This window comes from Lotus japonicus, chromosome 1 (genome assembly GCF_012489685.1).
Source record: "Lotus japonicus ecotype B-129 chromosome 1, LjGifu_v1.2".
NCBI lineage: Eukaryota > Viridiplantae > Streptophyta > Magnoliopsida > Fabales > Fabaceae > Lotus > Lotus japonicus.
The window spans coordinates 28,884,040-28,903,661 of NC_080041.1; the positions used below are offsets into that span (position 1 = coordinate 28,884,040).

At 41.3% G+C, this 19,622-nt stretch overlaps 1 long non-coding RNA gene and 2 other non-coding genes across 3 annotated transcripts; 1 reads left to right on the forward strand and 2 right to left on the reverse strand.

Annotated features, from left to right (window-relative positions):
- Positions 1–5,988: 5,988 nt before the first annotated feature.
- Positions 5,989–6,095, reverse strand: LOC130734767 (small nucleolar RNA R71). Its single transcript, XR_009018112.1, has one exon. It is a non-coding gene; the product is annotated as a small nucleolar RNA R71 (small nucleolar RNA).
- A 5,321-nt stretch (positions 6,096–11,416) lies between these two features.
- Positions 11,417–11,523, reverse strand: LOC130734784 (small nucleolar RNA R71). The gene has a single exon (XR_009018128.1). It is a non-coding gene; the product is annotated as a small nucleolar RNA R71 (small nucleolar RNA).
- A 4,195-nt stretch (positions 11,524–15,718) lies between these two features.
- Positions 15,719–18,219, forward strand: LOC130731771 (uncharacterized). Its single transcript, XR_009016819.1, has 2 exons — positions 15,719–16,516; positions 17,915–18,219. It is a non-coding gene; the product is annotated as an uncharacterized LOC130731771 (long non-coding RNA).
- The last annotated feature ends 1,403 nt before the right edge of the window (positions 18,220–19,622 follow it).

Here is a 19,622-nt window from a genome sequence, read left to right on the forward strand (position 1 = left end):
CAAAGTTCCTTCAACTGAACCTCGGAGGAAAACAAAGCAGAAACCAAACAAAATCGATTAGTTCGATCGCAAAACAATACATAAACGATAGACAAAGCATTAAAGCTTCAGAATACGACAATCGGGTACGAAAGGACAAGTTTTCGAAAACGAAAAACTCCCCCCCCCCCTTAGGAAATAGCCCACGGCCATAAGGAGAAAAGGGCTTCGGCTCTTTTTCTTCGATCAAATCAATTCACAAGGTAGTTTTAGGGTAAAACTAAGGCAAAGAAACTGTCGGAACAATTTTCGGACAATCGGGCCGAAATACAACTATCCAGGGGCATTTTGGTCCAAAATAAAGGCTCAAAACTTCAAAGTTATCAGTTCTGAAAACAAATTTGACAGCAATGATCCTCATGACATCCGTGACAACAAATCCTAAAGGCACGAAGTTAGATTAAGTCTTTTCGACAATAAAGTTTCGAAATGTGAGACAAAAAGGGTTTTGAAACAGTTTTTCAGATCCTGGACAACTGGATCACAATCAGCGTTTACTGACAGAGGTTTTAGACTCAGGGGAACGTAAGGAACATAACCCAACCAAGAAATCGAAGAAATCGAACCATTTTAGAAAAAGCTCAAAACTGTGAGCACAGAAACAACTTTAGAAACGCAACAGAAACAACAATCAGAGGTAGGAATCGTGTTAGTTACCTCGATACCTAGAAGTAGGGACGAACTGCGCGAAGATTGGTCAAGTTTTCGCGAAAATCTCCTCCCCCCTTGCTCTCCACGAAATTCAGCCACAATAGGAAGAAAATGAAGGAATTTTTTCTTTTTGAGCTATTTATAGGCAGGCGAAATCGCGGGAAAATGAAAATTTCGCGATTCCGATTTTTGCAGCACGATCACCGTGGAATTCTAAGAGAGATTCTGGCGTCAGAATTCCAGAACTCAAAACAAATATCTAAGATTTAGGAAAAACGATATCCAAAACGCCAAAAGCGGTGTAAGTTAGTCTGTCCCGAAAAACTACTTTTTGCTGTGATGCTCAGACGACAAAACTTCCAACAGAAGAAAGATTGGAAATGTCGAAACAAGTTTGGCAATGCGGACGGAATCTTCGTTAGAAGTCCCGAATAGAAAAAGTCTTCATCCTTCGCTCAAAACTGAGGTTTCGAAGCAAAGAAATTAGCGTCGGCGGACATCCGAAAAGTAAATACTATCGTGCGTACAGTCCAGAGTTCCGAAATGAAATGCTGGTCGAAGGAAAAATAAAGAGAATCTTTAAATTTTCCAAGAATTCGAAATATCGCCTAAACATTGCTTTAAAAGCGAAATTAGCCTGTTCTGGACATGCTCGCCATAAGGCAGGTGTGCAGACGACTCGCACTAGCTCCGAAAGAAACAACGCCACATTCCTCGAGCAATTCCTGAACTTTCTTCTTCATTAATCTTTCTCAAATATCAAAATCCTGTCACACTTACACTAATTCCACGCGTGAGTCGGAAATTAACTTGTTCCGAAAATCCGGGTCTTACACCCGTTCTGTGAGAGGGATCATCTTCCCTTGAGCCTGAGCTTGAGTTCTTTGTGTTTCAGGGCCTGATTGACCTGTAGCTTGACCTACTACCATAACTGGAAATTGGGTTTCTTCGGCGGTTTCTCCTCTGTTTGATCTCATCATTTTTAAGTGGTTGAAGGTTTGGGTAGAAAAGAAGAGGGTGAATAGAGAGAGAAAGAGATCGTGGGGATAAGGGTTTTGAAAAACGAAGAGAGAGGGAGTAAATCCGGAAGTGATGGAGAACATGTGTGTATAGTGGGCTTTGAAAATAACCGTTGTTGATCAAAAATCAATGTAAAATCAACGGCTGAAAATTAAAGACATCATATCAGCAAATAATACACAAATCACACACAGGAGAGAAGCACATCAACACTCATTACGACAGAGTGTCACACGGGCACAAGGAACTATGCATCAGGGTTACTGATACACATTTACTGTCTCCGCTTCAGAGTGAGCACCAATGGGTACTTAAACTCTGATGGAGTTACCTTCTGTAAGACCCTAACCTTGCTTATGTATTGCTTAAGTGATTTATTGAATAAAAGTGAAATTTCTAGTGAAGTTTGATTTCATTGCTAATCTGTCCGTGACATTGTGTGAATTTTTGAGAGGTCCTAAAGACCTAATATTGAAAAGCTTCCTTCATAAGGGTTGTAGCTCTCTGAGTTAGCTAAATTCTCTCGTTGGTTTCAGGTCATTCCGACCTCTGTAGCCCGAGATAGCCATGTTTTAGTGACGGAAGGTCAGGCTGTACTGTACAAGCAATTTTGCTAGAAGAAATTTTCTTAATTCCGAATTTATTTCTTTAAAATAAAGGGAAGAAGTTTTCCTTGATTTATTTTATCCTCTTAATCAGTAGTTAGGATGGTAATTAGTTGGGCTTGGGCCAAGTTATGAAAGGAGAAGAGAAAAGGAAAACCTAGCCCATGATGTATGCTAGCCGATTTCACTTAGGGAAGGAGAGGAGTGTTTGTTCACTTGGTTTGCTTGAGTTAAGGGGAAATTTGGGAGTTATGTCCCTTAGTTAAGTGCTGATCAGTTTTGGGACAAGGGAGTTATAGGCAAATGATGAGCCATAAATGCTTGATCTCCTTTCAAATTGGTGAAAAGTTTTGAAGGCCCTTTCTTGGCATAGTGTGGCCGCGGCTATAGGGGTAAAAGGGGGAGAGTTTTCAACCTTTTGAGAGACAAAAGGGGCTGAGTGAGAAACCCAAACACATACCCTCATTTTCCACACACATTCAGAAGAAAAAAGAAAGAAAGAAGGAGCAAGAGAGTGAGAGAGGGCGGCGGCTAGAGGAGAGAAAGAAGAATAAGAAGGAGTGAAAGAAAGAGAGATCAAGAGAGAAAGGAGAAGATCAAGTCAAGGCTGAAGGTGCAGCAAGGAGAGGGCTTCCCCATTCATCTTTTCCATCACATTTCTATCATCTCTTTCACAACCAAAAGCCAACGTAAGGGGTGGATCTAGTGGGTAGAGTCTAGATCTGATTCATGATGACTCATATGCCTAAGATTGATTAAATTCTTAATGATTATGATGAGATTTTGCTACTGGAATTTAGACAAGGAATATGTGCTGTATGTTTGCTGGAACATGGCCTAGAAACCTTGGACTCAAATGGTTAGAAATTAATTTGAAGGTAAAAGTATCACTGCCAGTTTTCTGTACTGGACAGCGAGCTTTAGATCCTAATATCACCTAAATCTGAGTCTCAGATGAAAAAGTGATAAACTAGAAAGTTGTACATTTTCAAAATAGCTTTCCAGACATGTATAGTATGTCAATTTCGGCTGAGAAATGAATTCTGGAGACCAGTTTTAATGCACACTGTTCCTGCTGTCTAAATGCTAGGGTTCGAGTAGAAGAGGGACTTGGACAGCAAGGAACAGATTATCCAAGCTTCATTCTTCCATTCTTTTTAGATCAAGGAATCAAGGTAAGGGCTGGTCCTAGGAATGGGTAGGTTCTTAGGGAATATGCCATGAATTGCCATGAGAAACAACTTGAGTTTGTACTGTTTTTGCATGATTTCTTGTACATGATTGCTTGCTGAAATTTTTCTCTTGAACAGCCATGAATATGATTCTCAAACGTGGTGTATGATCTGAGTCTATGATCCCATGCGAGTTGCCATGGTATTCGTTGAGTTTTGTGCGGTTTTGCACTTATTATAACATGATCCTTGCTAAATGTTTGGTTCTGAAATTTTGAGTGGTTATTTGGGTTGTTGGGGTTGTACCGTGATTGCCATGATCAAGGGGGAAGGAAGGAAAATTATTTTGAAAACCATAGAGCCATGGGAGAGTTCGGCCGAACCCTAGTTCTTGGGGGTTCGGTGGATTTTCCTTCCGTCTTGATGGTGGAAGTCGTGTGGTACCCTATCGTTGAATTTGTTATGATTATGTGGTTGAAAGGCATGCAAATTATGATTATGGTTATTGATCTGCGAAATAATATGCTTATTCTAGTAATTTTCACAAAACGCTCACCTAGCCATAATTCCCAATGTGACTATGATTGCTTTGTCGTTATTGTTATTCGACGTTGGAAATTGTAAGACTCTAGGATGACTTTAGAGACTTAAACAAAGAGAAACGTGAAATTAACTCGCTTGCAAATAAATGTGAATAATTTGGACATAGGTCTAGTGAAGACTTTGGGCCATGAGAACGATGGTACCGTTAGAGACAAACGGTTACTTGCACGCGAGGGTGTTTTATGGGTTGTACGGTGTGTCCCCACGTGATTTGGTTGACTGCGGTCACCTTGTGATTCTGTGGGCGGACGGTGTGTTGATGACCCTAGTTTAGTAGTGTTTTTAGGGTCATTTCTTAGTTTGTTTTGAGTCTTTTTGTTGAGTCTCATGTAGTGTTTCATGCATTCTCATGCATTTTTATCTTTATTTGTGTTTCTACTTTGTTTTGGTAATTTCATAGTTTTATAGGGACCTTTCATGCATTTTAAGTAAGTTTAAGACTTGCATATCTTTTCTACTTGAATTGAGGGTCTTTTGTGCTAATAAACTCTTTTGGAACCTTTTGTCATTTTATCATATTTTCATAAGTTCGAAGAGAGGGTTTGAGTTCTGGAGCTTGAGGAGCTTTCTCTAAGCCCTATGTTTCAGGTTTCATCTTTATCTTCTTGTATGGATTTCATAGCCATGTTTGGCTAAACCCTTTTTGCTTTGGGTTCTTTGTAAGACTTATGATGTTTTAATCTTAATTCCTATTTATATTCATGTTTCTCTGAGTAAACCCTTGAATCCCATATCCATGCTTTATGTTTCAAGTTAGAACATGTGCTAACTTTATGCTTTTCTATAATAGAACAGAAGTTTGTTATAGATTAGGGACTTGTTGTGGGATTACCTCTTCTATACTTGCTACTAGGAATAGAGGAAGGGTTGGGGTTTGTTGGCCTGAATTGCATGCTTAATGCCTTTAGCAAATGTTTAGGTTATCAAGGAATTGTGCCTATCTTTTGGCTTGAGAGGATTGTCTATGTGAGGCATCGATAGATGATTGATTAGGCTAGAACATCAAGGAGAGACTTAGAGTTTTGTGGATAGAATAGGTTGATTTGAACTGAATTAGTCAAGCAAGAACCCAAGGCATCCTCACCATTGTTCTCACACACTTATATTTCAATTGCTTGTTAATTAGTCACCTATACAATCAACCTTAAAACTGAATTTTACTCGCTTTCTTACCGTGAACTAGAGGCTTAAACTGAATTCACATTCGAATTCCCTGTGGTTCGATAAATTAAAACCGGGTAGATTCTGTACACTTGCAGATTGACCAACAAGTTTTTGGCGCCGTTGCCGGGGAATTGTTTGTGGTTTTTGGTTTAAGTTTTTAGTTTGTGGTTTTATTTTTTGTTTTTATCTTTGTCTAGAATTGGTGCTACTAATCTTTCTTTGTTTTAGTGTCACACTTTCAGGTTGCTCTCGAGAGAGACATCGTCATGGGTGGCCATATGACGGAGGAGGAGATGCAAGCCCATATCGAGGCAAGAATTCAAGAGGGGATCACCCTCCGATTATGTGAACAAGAAGTTGAGAATGCCAACCGGTCTCTTCGGGAACTCACTTCGGCTACCATGAGTTATGACTATCCCGGGAGCATTGTCTTTCCCGAGGGAGTTGGAAACTTTAAGTTGAGACCGACATTCATCAACTTGGTGAGCCAAAACCAATATGGTGGAGGTACTTTGGAAGATCCACATGCTCACATGGAGAGGTTCATCCGGAATTGCAACACTTACCGTGTGAACAATGTTCCGACGGATGCAATTCGGTTGAGCTTGTTTCCATTTTCTTTGAAGGATGCAGCGGAGGAATGGCTGAATTCACATCCTCAAGGGAGTATCACTACTTGGGAAGACCTAGCAGAAAAATTCACAACAAGGTTCTTCCCAAGAGCTTTTTTGAGGAAGCTGAAAAAAGACATTATGAATTTTGTGCAAACCACTGAGGAAAATCTCTATGAAGCTTGGGAACGCTTCAAGAAGCTCTTGAGGAAATGTCCTCAGCACAATCTCACCCAAGCTGAATTGGTTGCAACATTTTATGATGGTCTACAATACTCTTGGAGGTTTGGCCTAGATGCAGCTTCAAATGGGGAGTTCGATGCTCTTCCCCCACAAGCGGGGTATGACTTAATAGAAAAGATGGCAGCGAGAGCCATGAACTCTGAAAATGATCGCCAAACCCGAAGGAGTAAGTTTGAAGTGGAAGCTTATGACAAGCTCTTGGCCTCCAACAAGCAACTCACCGAACAAGTGGCGGAGATTCGAATGCATATTAAGGAGACCAAGGCTGTTGGTGCAAGAATGACTTGTGTGGAGTGCAAGTCTTGTGGTGGACCTCATGTTAGTAACTTGTGTACTATCAATGCTGAGAGCAATGAAGCCAAAGCTATAGCTCAAGGAAGCATAGTTCCATCCTCAAATCATGAACCTCTTGTCCAAACACAAGTTGTTGGAAAGGTGAATTGCAAGAGGAGTTTAGAGGAGCTATTGGAGAGTTGCATCAACCGCATGAACAACAACCATAAGAACCAAGAGGGGGCTATCAAGAACTTGGAGAACCAACTTGGCCAGCTAGCCAAGCAAATGGCCGAGATACCTCAAGGTAAGTTTTCTCCCGATTCTTTAACTTTGTCTAAACAAGAAAATTCTGCTGTGGTTACCACTAGGAGTGGGAGAGTGTTACATGAGTCAAAAAAACAAGTTGAGGGAGAGAAAAATGAGAAGGTGGAGCAAAAGGATGAGGGTGTCATGGAGAAGAGAGTGAGTGAACCGGTGAAAGCTAGAGTTGTGAGTAATCCTTCTCCTGAACTTAGCAAGATTCCATTCCCCAAGGCTTTGGTTAAGAAAAATCTGGATAAACAGTTTTCCAAGTTTTTAGAGGTTTTTAAGAAACTCCACATCAATATTCCTATTTCTGAAGCCTTGGAGCAAATTCCAATCTACGCTAAGTTCATGAAGGATATCCTAAGTAAAAGAAGGAAGTTGAGTGAGGTTGATGAAACTATCATGATGACCGAGGAGTGTAGTGCCATTTTGCAAAGAAAAATGCCTAAGAAGAGAAGGGATCCCGGGAGTTTTACTATCCCAGTGGAGATTGAGGGGTTGACTGTTGTTGAAGCCTTGTGTGATTTGGGAGCGAGCATCAACTTGATGCCGCTTAGCATGTTTAGAAGGCTGAACTTAGGAGAGGTCACCCCGACCATGCTTTCCTTACAAATGGCGGACCGATCCCTAAAAACACCTTATGGGATCATTGAAGATGTTATGGTGAAGGTGGATAAGTATGTGTTCCCTGTGGACTTTGTGGTGCTGGACATGGAAGAGGATGCAAAGATTCCTCTCATTCTAGGCCGACCCTTCTTAGCCACTGGTAGGGCTAAAATTGATGTTGATAAGGGTCAGCTCATTCTCAGAGTTGGTGAGGACAAGGTAAGATTTTCGGTTTTCAATTCTAATTTGCAAACTAACATTAATGATGGTTTTGTTTGTGATATGATCAAAAGCTTGTGCAGGTCTTCAAGGGAGACCCCCAAGGTAAGTGAAAAGGATGTTGGGCTTAATCAAGCTCTCATCAAGCTTGTTAGTGAAAACAAGTATGGGGGGTCTAAAGATGAGAATTTCCATGACCACATTGCCCGGTTCACACAAGCTAGTCACCTTGTTAAGATGGAAGGTGTGACTAGTGAAGAGCTCATGATTAAGCTCTTCCCTCACTCCTTGAAGGGGGGAGCAAGGATTTGGTACGATGGTTTAGATGATACCCTCTCTTGGGAGGAGTTGTTCCAAAAGTTTTGTGCAAGGTTCCTATCTTGTACATATGGAAGGAAGATTGATGGTAAGGAATTTCCTTCCTAACACTAAAGGAAGGAGAGTCCACCTAGGACTATAACTTAGGGCTGCTTGGGAGACAACCCAAGTTCTGTTTTATTTTTCTTGTTTGTTTGTTGCATTTTGCAGGGAATGAGAGCCTGAATTCTGGAGTAAGAGGTGTGTCTAAGGCCTCCATGGTAACTTGTAAAGGAGGTCGACTCTTTCCCTTAGTTTAGCTCATGCATTTTTGCATATTTTTCTTTGTAGAACTTTTTTTTTCCTGTTTGATCATGCATTGTAAGTTAGAGTCGTTTTTGGGGTCTTTACTTCCCTATACTCACATGTTTTTGCCCTTAGTTATGCTCTTTAACTTGTGCTGGTTTTAGAAAATGTTTTTTGTGAATACTTGTGTTTTCTTTTGGGGATGAGTGATTGCATGCTTTGGGGAAGAGAGGAGGAGACTTCGGTCTTCCGAGTGTTTCTTAAGGATAGAGTTGATGTGAGTCCATAAGGGTCCATCTTTGACCCTTCACCATATAATTTCCCTGGAGGATCCTATCTCACTCGTACTTCTTGGTTCTGTATTGATTTCACTCTTTGCATGCTTTGTGATACTTGCACAATTCTTGAGACTTGTAGGTTTTTGAGCTTCAGAGTTGTTGGTTTGAACATTGTCCTTAGTTGTCCCATTTGAGCCTTATTGGAGAATTTGTTGTAGCCAAGTGATTGGGACGGATGTTTGGTTGGATTTTGGGGAGTGTTTGTCCTTGCATTGTGTTGGAGCTAGTAATTTAAGTTGGAAATGTCTCTTGCCCAAAGTGTAAAAAAAAAAAGAAGAAAAAGAAAAATAAAGGAAAAAAGAGACTCCTAATCAAGTTGGAGTTGAAAAAAGGAAAAAATAGAAGAAAATAAAAGTTGAAAAAGGGGTCAAGAGACTTGTGCTTAAAAAGTTTGCTGTTAAAGCTCCGGGGTTACTAATATAATAGGACCACACTCAAGATGCTTGAAGCTCTAGCCTTCCTTAGGGACCAACCACCTTGTACTTCACCAAGCCAACATTTCAACCCTTTGAAGTCTCATTGAATTTGTGCATGTTTGATCTCTGTTGCTCTTGAGTGAATGATATCCAGAACCTATGAACTACTTGTGTGCTCAGTGCACTTAATATATATCTCATCCTAGGAATTTTAGATCTATATGCTTCTCATGATGGACTCTACACTCTCCTTTGTTTAAAAGTTGCATGAAGTGGACTGTTGTGTCTTTCTTTTGGAACCAGCTGTAGTTGCTAAATCCCCTGTTTTTATGTGAAGTATTCCTTGTTGGGCACTTGTTTTGGGAACATTTCTTGCGCTTGAGGGCAAGCGAGTGTTTTTTACGCTCGAGGGCGAGCTGTCGTTGAGTATAGTGGTGTGATGACCCTAGTTTAGTAGTGTTTTTAGGGTCATTTCTTAGTTTGTTTTGAGTCTTTTGGTTGAGTCTCATGTAGTGTTTCATGCATTCTCATGCATTTTTATCTTTATTTGTGTTTCTACTTTGTTTTGGTAATTTCATAGTTTTATAGGGCCCTTTCATGCATTTTAAGTAAGTTTAAGACTTGCATATCTTTTCTACTTGAATTGAGGGTCTTTTGTGCTAATAAACTCTTGGAAATCCTAGATATTTTCCTTGCTTTGTTCCCAAGCAGCTAGGTCTGAAAACTGATGAAAAAAGAAGGTCAAAAGGCTTGGAAAATTGAAGGGAGGCTTAAAGGGGAGTTAAGAAGAAGGTGATGACCCTAGTGCAGAAACTGAAGGAGAAAGAAGGCCAAGAAGCATGGAATTGATGAAGAACATAAAGAGGATTGAAGAGAGGAGTTTCAGAAGCCAAAAAGTCATTTTCAGGCGAGCTTGAGCGCCTAGGCGCTGGGAATGGGCGCCTAGCGCCAATAGGGTCAGAGAGCATGTTTTTCAACATGCAATTGGCGCTCAGGCGCTCTGAATTGGCGCCTGAGCGCCCAGTTTCGTTCATTTTGCCTATAAATAAGGCTTAGGCCAATTTCTTTGATACATTTTGACATTTCACTCACTTTTAGTCAAGTTTGAGAGCTGAGGAGAACTTTGGGGCCAAGGGAGGCTTCCAACTTGTACTTTTCCTCAGGTTTTATTTACATTTTCTTCATGAATTCACTAGCCATGAGTGGCTAGTTCTCTTTATGCTTTGGGTTAAGAGATTCTATGAAATTTTAGTTTGTTATATCCTATCTCTATGCATGAGTCTTGATTCAATCTTGTATTTCAATTCCTTATTGCATGTTTAGCTTTGGTGCACCTTTGCTATAGGCTAGATTATAATCAAATGGAAATTTGTTATGATTTAGGGACATGAATTGGAATAGATCCTTCTGTACTTGCTTCTAGGAATAGAGTGAGGGTAGGGTTTTGTTGGCCTGAATAACCATGCTTTTTACCTCTTATGAATGTTTAAGTACACAAGGAATTGGGCTTATCTTTCAATTTGAGAGAATTACTTTTGTGAGGAATCAACAAGTAAGTACATAGGCTATAACAACAAGATATAAATCAAGATATCACATGCATAGGATAGGTGGACTAAAATGGATTAGTTGATCAAAAACCCAAGGCAATTTTCCATCATTGTTATTTACATCATTTTCAACATTGCTCTTTTGCAAAACTTTACTCACAAACAACCAAAACCAATTTCTGAATTTTACTGCTTTACGAACTTACAAACTTTGGACTTAAATCAACAATTCTCACTCACAATCCCTGTGGTTCGATATTTTAAAACCCGGAGGTATTCATACACTTGCGAATTGACCAACAAGTTTTTGGCGCCGTTGCCGGGGATTGTTTGTGGTTTTTGGTTTAAGTTAAAGAGTTTGTTTGTTTGTTTTACTAAGCATTGCATTGAACAGGTGTTACTAACCTTTTCTCTGTTTTTGTGATTTCAGTTTATGCACAGTAGGCTTGGCACGGATCCATTGTTGTTTGATCCGGAGCCTGAACGTACTCTTCGTCGTCGTCGAGCCCAACAAAGGCTCGAAGCCATGGCTGCTCAAATGACGGAAGAGGAGATGCAAGCCCACATTGAAGAAAGAGTGAATGAGGCTCTTGCTCAAAGACTTCAAGAGCAAGAATTGGAGAATGCCAATCGTTCTCTCAGGGACCTCACCTCGGCTGCCATGAGCTACGATTATCCGGGCAGCATAGTTTCCCCCGATGGCACGGGAAACTATGAGCTGAGGCCAGCATTCATCAACTTGGTGAGCCAAAATCAGTATGGTGGAGGTGCTCTTGAAGATCCTCATGCACACATGGAGCGGTTTATCCGCAATTGCAACACCTACAGAGTTCAGAATGTTTCAGCGGACACCATCCGCTTGAGTTTATTCTCTTTTTCATTGAGGGATACTGCTGAAGAGTGGTTGAATTCACAGCCCCAAGGTAGCATTACATCTTGGGAAGACTTGGCTGAGAAGTTCACCACAAGGTTTGTTCCAAGAGCCCTCTTGAGGAAGCTCAAGAATGACATCATGACTTTTACTCAATCCACCGATGAGAATCTCTATGAAGCTTGGGAGAGGTTCAAGAAGCTCTTGAGGAGGTGTCCTCAACATAACCTTACTCAAGCTGAGCAAGTAGCAAAGTTCTATGATGGTCTCCAATATTCTTCGAGGTTTGGTTTGGATGCGGCTTCAAGTGGAGAGTTCGATGCCTTACTTCCACAAGTGGGGTATGAGTTGATTGAAAAGATGGCTATAAGAGCCATGAACTCTAATAATGATCGCCAAGCCCGAAGAGGAGTCCTTGAGGTTGAAGCTTATGATCAACTTATGGCCTCCAATAAGCAACTCTCCAAGCAAATGAATGAGATTCAAAATCAAATGAAGACTACCAAGATTGGTGGTCGAGTTGCCAAGGTGGAGTGTGTGACTTGTGGAGGGCCACATGACAGCGAAGAATGCACAGAGACTAGACCGGAGGAGGAAGTGAAGGCCATGGGTCAAGCTCGGAATGACCCATTTTCAAATACTTACAATCCAGGATGGAGGGATCACCCTAATTTTTCTTGGAGGCAAGGAAATAATGGGCAAGGAAATGGCTTTCAAAGACAATTTCCTAGCCAAGGATTTCAAGGCCAAAGCTCAAGACAACCTCAAGAGCGAGGAGAAGGTGAAAGTAGTGGTTCCAAGAAGAGCTTAGAAGAGTTGGTGGAAACTTTCATCAACCGGACGGAGAACAATTACAAGAATCAAGAGGCGGCTATCAAGAATCTTGAGAATCAATTTGGCCAGCTGGCCAAGCAAATAGCCGAGAGACCTCAAGGTAAATTTCCTTCCGACACTATCCCCAATCCTAAGCAAGAAAATGCCTCTGTTGTAGCCACTAGAAGTGGGAGAGTGATGAGTGAATTGAAGAAAAAAACAGAGGGAGAAAAGAGAGAGGAGATAGTGGGAGGAGAAGTAGTTGTACCTATTAAGGTGAGAGAGGAAGTTGATCTTACTCCTGAAACTAGCAAGGTTCCGTTCCCTAAAGCATTGGCAAAGAAGAGCTTAGATAAAAAGTTTTCAAAGTTTGTTGATGTTTTCAAAAAGCTCCACATTAGTATTCCTTTTGCCGATGCTTTGGAACAAATGCCTATTTATGCTAAGTTTATGAAGGATATTCTGCATAAGAGAAGAAGGTTGAAGGGAGTAGATGAGACGGTGTTGATGACGGAGGAATGTAGTGCCATTTTGCAGCGGAAGATGCCTAAGAAAAGAAGGGACCCCGGAAGTTTCACTATTCCGGTGGAAATTGAAGGCATGGCGGATGTGGAAGCCTTGTGTGATCTTGGAGCGAGCATCAATTTGATGCCGCTCACTATGTTTGAAAGGCTTAACCTAGGAGAGGTTACTCCAACCATGCTTTCCTTTTAAATGGCGAATCGATCCCTCAAGACTCCATATGGGATTGTGGAGGATGTAATGGTGCGGGTGGACAAGTATGTGTTCCCCGTGGATTTTGTTGTGCTTGATATGGAGGAGGATGAGAAGATTCCTCTCATTCTTGGTCGACCTTTCTTAGCTACTGGTAGAGCTAAGATTGATGTTGACAAGGGTCACCTCATTCTCCGTGTTGGTAAGGAAAAGGTACGGTTTTATGTTTTTAATCCTATGATTGAGACTAACCATGACAATGACTTTGTCTGTGATGTGATTAGAAGCAGGTCAAAGGTTTCAGAAGAGATCCCCAAGGTTAATGCCCAAATTGATGAGTTCCATCCGGCTCTCATCAAGCTTGTTAATGGTAACAAGTATGGGGGGTCCAAGTACGAGAACCTACATGCTCATATGGTGAAGTTTACCCAAGCTAGCACCCTTGCTAAGATTGAGGGCGTTTCAAGTGATGAAGTGAAGATTAAACTCTTCCCTCATTCTTTGACGAGGGAGGCTAGAGCTTGGTTTGATGAGCAAGAGGACATTGCCTCATGGGAGGATCTACTCCAGAGGTTTTGTGCAAGGTTTCTTCCTTGCACTTGTGGTAAGTTAATCAATGGAAAGGAATTTCCTTCCTAACACCATCGGAAGGAGAGTCCACCTAGGACTATAACCTAGGGCTAAATGGGAGACAACCCATTCTTTTCATTTTGTTATTTATTATCTTTTAATTTTGTAGTATTTTAGGTGTTTAATTTCAAAAAAAAAAGAAAAAAGGAAAATTTTTGTGAAAAAAACTGGGTTGAGCGCCTAGGCGCCAATTCATGGGCGCCTAGGCGCCAATTAGTTGCAGATGCACTGCCTCTGTATCTGGCACGAGCGCCTGAGCGTTCCCCTCGAGCGCTCCTGTACGTTGTTTCTGCCATATTTTGGGTTTTAAAACCCCAACCTTTCATTTTTCCCACTGTTAACTCCCATTTTCCCATAGAAAACGCACCCCACTCTCTCCATACCCCATTTCCACTTCTCATTTCTCACTTGCACACACATTAGCTCTTCCTTTTGCTTCAAAGTTCTGCATTGCATCAAGTCTATTCCACTTGCACCCACTCACTCTCAAGTCAAGGTAAGTTCCATTTTCCACTTCCCTTCATCATAGTCATGAGTTTTGCAATGCATGCTTCTTTTGGGTAAGGGTGAGTGAATTTGTGCTAGTGCAAGTTGGGTTTGGGTTGTGTATGTTCATTATGGGTTGGTTTTGTGCTTAATTAGAAAGGGGTTGTAAATTTGTGAGGAATGGGTAGTTAGGATTTTGGGGGTTAGTTTAGTTTAGCTTTTGATTATAAGGTGTTTGATAGAATGCCTCAATGGGTTCTCTTAGTCGTTTTTTTGGCAAGTGCTTGTGGTAGTTTTTCTCTCTTTGCCAAAATCACTAAGAAACTTGTTGGGTGCTCTTAGGTTGTCCTATTTTTGTTTTTGTACAAAGTTTCTTATTTCTTTTCTTTTTCTTTTTGAACTAACATTTCTAACGTTTGTGGCTTGTGTATGGGCTAACAACTTTGCAGATGCCTGTGAAAAGAGCAAGAACCAACACAAGAGCTGCAGCTTCTTCCTCCACCTCCCGGAGTTTTGATCGCTCCCGCTTCCTATCAGCGATTAAGGAGGAGTTTTACCGAGCTTACCTAGCACACAAGGAGTGTGTGAAGGAGCGGGGAGTTTTGTATCGGGAGGGAAGGAGAGACCTCTTGGGCATGCAAGAAGCCATGGAGATTAGGAGGTGGAAGAATTGGGTCAACCCCATTCCGTTTGCTTGTGAAGTCATGGTTAGGGAGTTCTACGCGAACACCTACTGTGACAATCAAGAGGACAGGTCCAGGCCACCTGTGAATTCATCTTGGTTCAGGGGAGATGTGATTGACTACAATCCAGCAGTCATTCGCAGGCATCTTGGTCTCCTCACGGAGGACCAAGAGAAGGAGCTTTTCCCCGAGAAGGCCACTTATCATGAGCTCTTAAAGGAGAGGTCACCGGAGATTTTGGAAGACATGAAGGCAGTGATTGTCAGGCCTGGGCGGAACTGGGAAGCAGTTGAAGATGAAATCATTTTTGTGAGAAGGAAGGATATGACACCGCTGGCTAGAGTTTGGGCTGAATTTTTGCAGGATTCCCTCATTCCTAGCTCTAACAAATCTGAAGTTAGAGAGGTTACATTGGTTGCTATCTATTGCATCGTGAGAGGTCATCCTATGGACGTGGCCACCATCATTGCTGGTCGGATTTATTCCCTCTACAACAGGAGTAAAGACAAGCATCGACCCATCTTTCCTCACTTGATTTGCTCTTTGATTCATGCGGTGAGGGACAGAGCTAGGAGGCCAGTCCATGTTATCGAGAAGAGGTTGCCTGTGGCACCTCTGCTCAATAAGGAGAGGATCACTCAACTTTATAAGGAGTGGACAGCAAGGATGCCTCAAGAGGATGAGGAGGAAGAGGATCCTGAGGAGCCAGCGGAGGAAGAAGAAGAAGAAGAAGAGGAAGAAGAAGAGGAGGAAGCAGAAGATGTTGAGGTGGTGAATGAGGTAGTTACTCCACCACGCGCTGACCCTTCTCCTGCTTGGATGGAGGCCGCTTTCGGGCGGATGTTTTCGAGGCAAGATCGCCTACACAGGGATCTTGACCTCCATTGGAGGGGAGGTAGCACATCAGACCCCAGGTACAATGGGCCCTTGGATTTTAATACCTTGGAGCAGGGGATGAAAGACTTGAGCTTGATACATGATGCCGGAGTTCATCCGGATTATGGCGATGGAAGGTGTAAGGCCCTAAGTTCAATTTGGAACAATTTTATGGAAGTTCGAATAAAATTGAAGTTTTAGTTAATGTTTGATAGCTGGCAGATTAGAACTGTCAACTTGGGTGAATTTTTAGAGGGTCTTAACGACTTCATTTGGGAAAACTTCCTTCATGAGAGTTGTAGCCCTTTAAGTCTAGAAAATTCTCCAAGTGGTTTCGAGTCAATCCGATATCTGTAGCTTCAGATATCCCCGTTTTAGTGAGCAAAGGTCCAGCTGCCCAGACCTTACGAGCTCTAACTTAAAACTTTGGGCTTAAGCCTTGGTTAATGCGTTATTTGGGTCGGTTAGTGAACTTATGAGGTCATGATCAGGAGATTAAGAAGAGGCTAAGTGGGCCAAGTGACTTGGATGAGAAGGAAGGAGCTAGGGTTATGAAAATCCTAGCCCATTAGTGGTGATGCCGCAGCCTTGCAAGGAGAAAAGGGAGGGAGATTTTGATTTTCTTCTGCAGTAAAGAGTGATTAGTACCAATTAAGCCCTGTCCCCTCTGACTTAAAACAGCATTAAACCCAAAACCACAACCCTAGCCCACTATTTTCCCCTTGACCGCCAGTTTTGTGAGTAAAAGGGAGAGAAAAACCAAATTTTCTTTCTTTCTTTCACACTTCAGAAAAACAGAAGCTAATCACGTAAACACACCCCCATCTCCTTCATCTTGCTCCAAGAACCACCACCATCCAAGCCACCGCCGGCCACCATCACCACCCATAACACCTTGCGCGTGAAGGAGGAGCTGCGAGAGGAAAGGGAACCGCGAAGAGGGGGAGAAGAAGGACGTGGACAGCAAGCCTTTTGATCTTGAATCTTCATCTTTTCTTTCTTTTCAGGCCATTAACCCAAGGTAAGGGCTGGTTCTAGGAATGGGTAGGTTCTTTAGGGAATATGCCATGAATTGCCATGAGAAACAACTTGAGTTTTGGACTGTTTTTGCATGATTTCCTGTACATGCTTGCTTGCTGGAATTTTTCTCTTGAAAAGCCATGAATATGATCCTCAAACGTTGTTTATGATCTGAATCTATGATTTTATGCGAGTTGCCATGGTATTTGTTAAGTTTTGTGCTATTTTGCACTTGTTATAACATGATCCTTGCTAAATGTTTGGTTCTGAAATTTTGAGTGGATATTTGGGTTGTTGGGGCTGTACCAAGATTGCCATGATCAAAGGGGAAGGAAGGAAAATTATTTTTGAAAACCATAGAGCCATGGGAGTTTCGCTGCCAGTTTCCTGTACTGGACAGCGGACTTCAGAGCCCCTTTTTACCTGTTAATGGTCATCAAATGAAAAAGTGATTAAAATGAAAGTTGTAGATTTTCGAAATATCTTTCCAGACATATAAAAATCATAATTTTTGGTTTAGTAATGTGATCTGGGGGTCGTGTTTAGTAACTGTCACACCTGCTGTTTTTCCTGTTCCGGACAGTTAGCTTTAAGGCCTAATATCACCTAATTCTGGGACTCAAATGAACAACTGTGTAACTAGAGAGTTGTAGATATTTAAAATAGATTTCTAGAAAGGTATCATACGTGATTTTTGGTTGAAAGATGCATTCTGTGGCTCTATTTTTGTGAAAGTTGCTTCTGCTGTCAATATGTTGAAGTTGCGATGATATATTATGCATGACTGAATGTTCTTGCGTTCCTTTACGTGGATTATATTTATTTTCTCAGTTAATGGTTCAAGGGTCGCTCACCTAGCCGTAATTCCCTTGTAACTTGTGAATGTTGTGTTGTGAAGGTTGTTGTATAAAGAGTATGATAAGACTCTAGGATTGACTTTAGAGACTTAACAAAGAGAAAAGTGTAATAAACTCGCTTGCAAGTAAATGTGAATAATTTGGACATAGGTCAGGTAGACTATGGTCCATGAGAACGATGGTACCTTGCACGCGAGGGAGTTATTTGGGTTGACTGCGGTCTCCCGTGAACCTTGTGGGCCGGTGTGGCTTCACGTGATTTGGTTGACTGCGGTCACCGTGAACTTTTGTGGATCATTGCGGCTCCACGTGATTTGGTTGACTGCGGTCACCGTGATAACCGTGCCTCTGCGGAAGCACGAAGATGGCCATGGAAGTTTTGGTGGGTTGTGTGAAGTGAGATTCCGTTAGTAACTAACTCTTTCCCATAAAAGACATATAATGTACTTATATTATATATGTTGTTGTTGATTTTGTCATTATCATTCTTTTTGTTGGACCTGACCCTGCTTGTTTGCTATGTGTTTATTTGGGGGGGGTAGATGGTCGTGAAGATAATGGCGACGACTCATTCTTGGGAGTTGATGCTACGTGACGAGCCACTACAGATGACGACTACACTTCTGATGAAGAGGAAGAAGATAAAGAGGAAGGGGCCAAGGATATGGTTGGGTTGTGAGACATCCATTTTTCTTTTGGGTTGAGAGTACCGAGTTTTGGAAGTATTGAACCATTACTTTATTTTAGTTGAGATAGTTTAACTTGATGTAATTTACTTTGAAGTTTTCTTCCGGATATTTATTTCATACTCTTTTCAATGATTAATAAAGTTTGAGGTTTAGGTTGATGTTTATTTCCGCAAGTTTGAAATGGTTAAATTTCGAGAATTTTGTAAAATTGAACTTTTATCATTAATTCAAGATTAATATGTGAATCGACGAAAACTCTTTATGAAAATTGGTTAATTAGTTACTGTGTAACACTCGAGAAATCGGGGCGTTACAGAAGGGGTGATCATGACCCCATGGAGTGAATTTGTTGAGGTAACTCTACTCTTAGTTTAGGTCATGCATTTTTAGCATATTTTCCATTTGTAGATTTTGTTTTCTTTTGATCATGCATTGTTTTAGCTGGTTTTGTTTTTATTTTTGGGTCTTTACTTCCCTATACTCATATGCTTTTAGCTATAGTTTTGCTTCCCTACTTGTGCTGTTTTTGAAAATGCTTTTGTGAATACTTGTTGTTGGTTTTGGGGATGAGTGATTGCATGTTGGGAAAGAGAGGAGGAGACTTCGGTCTTCCGAGTGTCTCTTGAGAAAGGAGTCGAGGTGAGTCCATTAAGGGTCTATCTTTGACCCTTTACCATAAAAATTCTCTAGAGGATCCTGACTCACTTGCAATTCTTGGTTCTGCGTTAATTTCACTCATAGCATGCTTAGTGATTTCTGTTTTATTCTTGAGACTTGTAGGATTTCTTGAGATTCTGAATTTGTTGTGTGAACATTGCCCTTAGTTGTCCCATTTGAGCTTAATTGGAGAATTTGTTGTAGCCAAGTTTTTGGGGCGGATGTTTGGTTGGAATAGTGGGGAGTGATGGTCCTTGTTGTGTTATTTGGAGCTGGAAAAATAAGAAATAGTCTCTTGCCCCAAAGAAAAAAAACATTGAAAAAAGAGAAAGAAAAAAAGAGCTCCTAACCAATAGTTGGAGTTGAAAAAAGAAGAAAAAAGAAGAGTTTGAAAAGGGGGTGCAAGAGATTTGTGCTAAAGTGTTTGTTGTGAAGAGCTCCGGGGTTATTAGAAGAGGACCACACTCAATGTGCTTGAAAGCCTAGATTTCCCTTAGGGACCAACCACCATCATGTTTTACCTAGCCAATGTTTCAACCCTTATGGAAGTCTCTTTGAATATTTGCATGTTTGATCTTTGTTGCTATTGAGTGAATGACATTCAGGACCTATGAACTTGCTTGTGTGCTCAGTGCACTAAATTAACATCTCGTCCTAGGATTTGTAGATCTAAATGCTTCTCATGAACGGACTCTACACTCTTCTCTTTTCAAAAGATGCATGAAGTAGGTTGTTGGGTCTTTCTCTTGGAACTAGCTGTGATTACTTTGTCCCCCTGTTTTTGTGAAGTATTCCTTGTTTTGAGCACTTGTGTGGGAGCATTTCTTGCACTTGAGGGCAAGCGAGTGTTATTTACGCTCGAGGACGAGCTGCCGTTGAGTATAGTGGTGTGATGACCCTATTT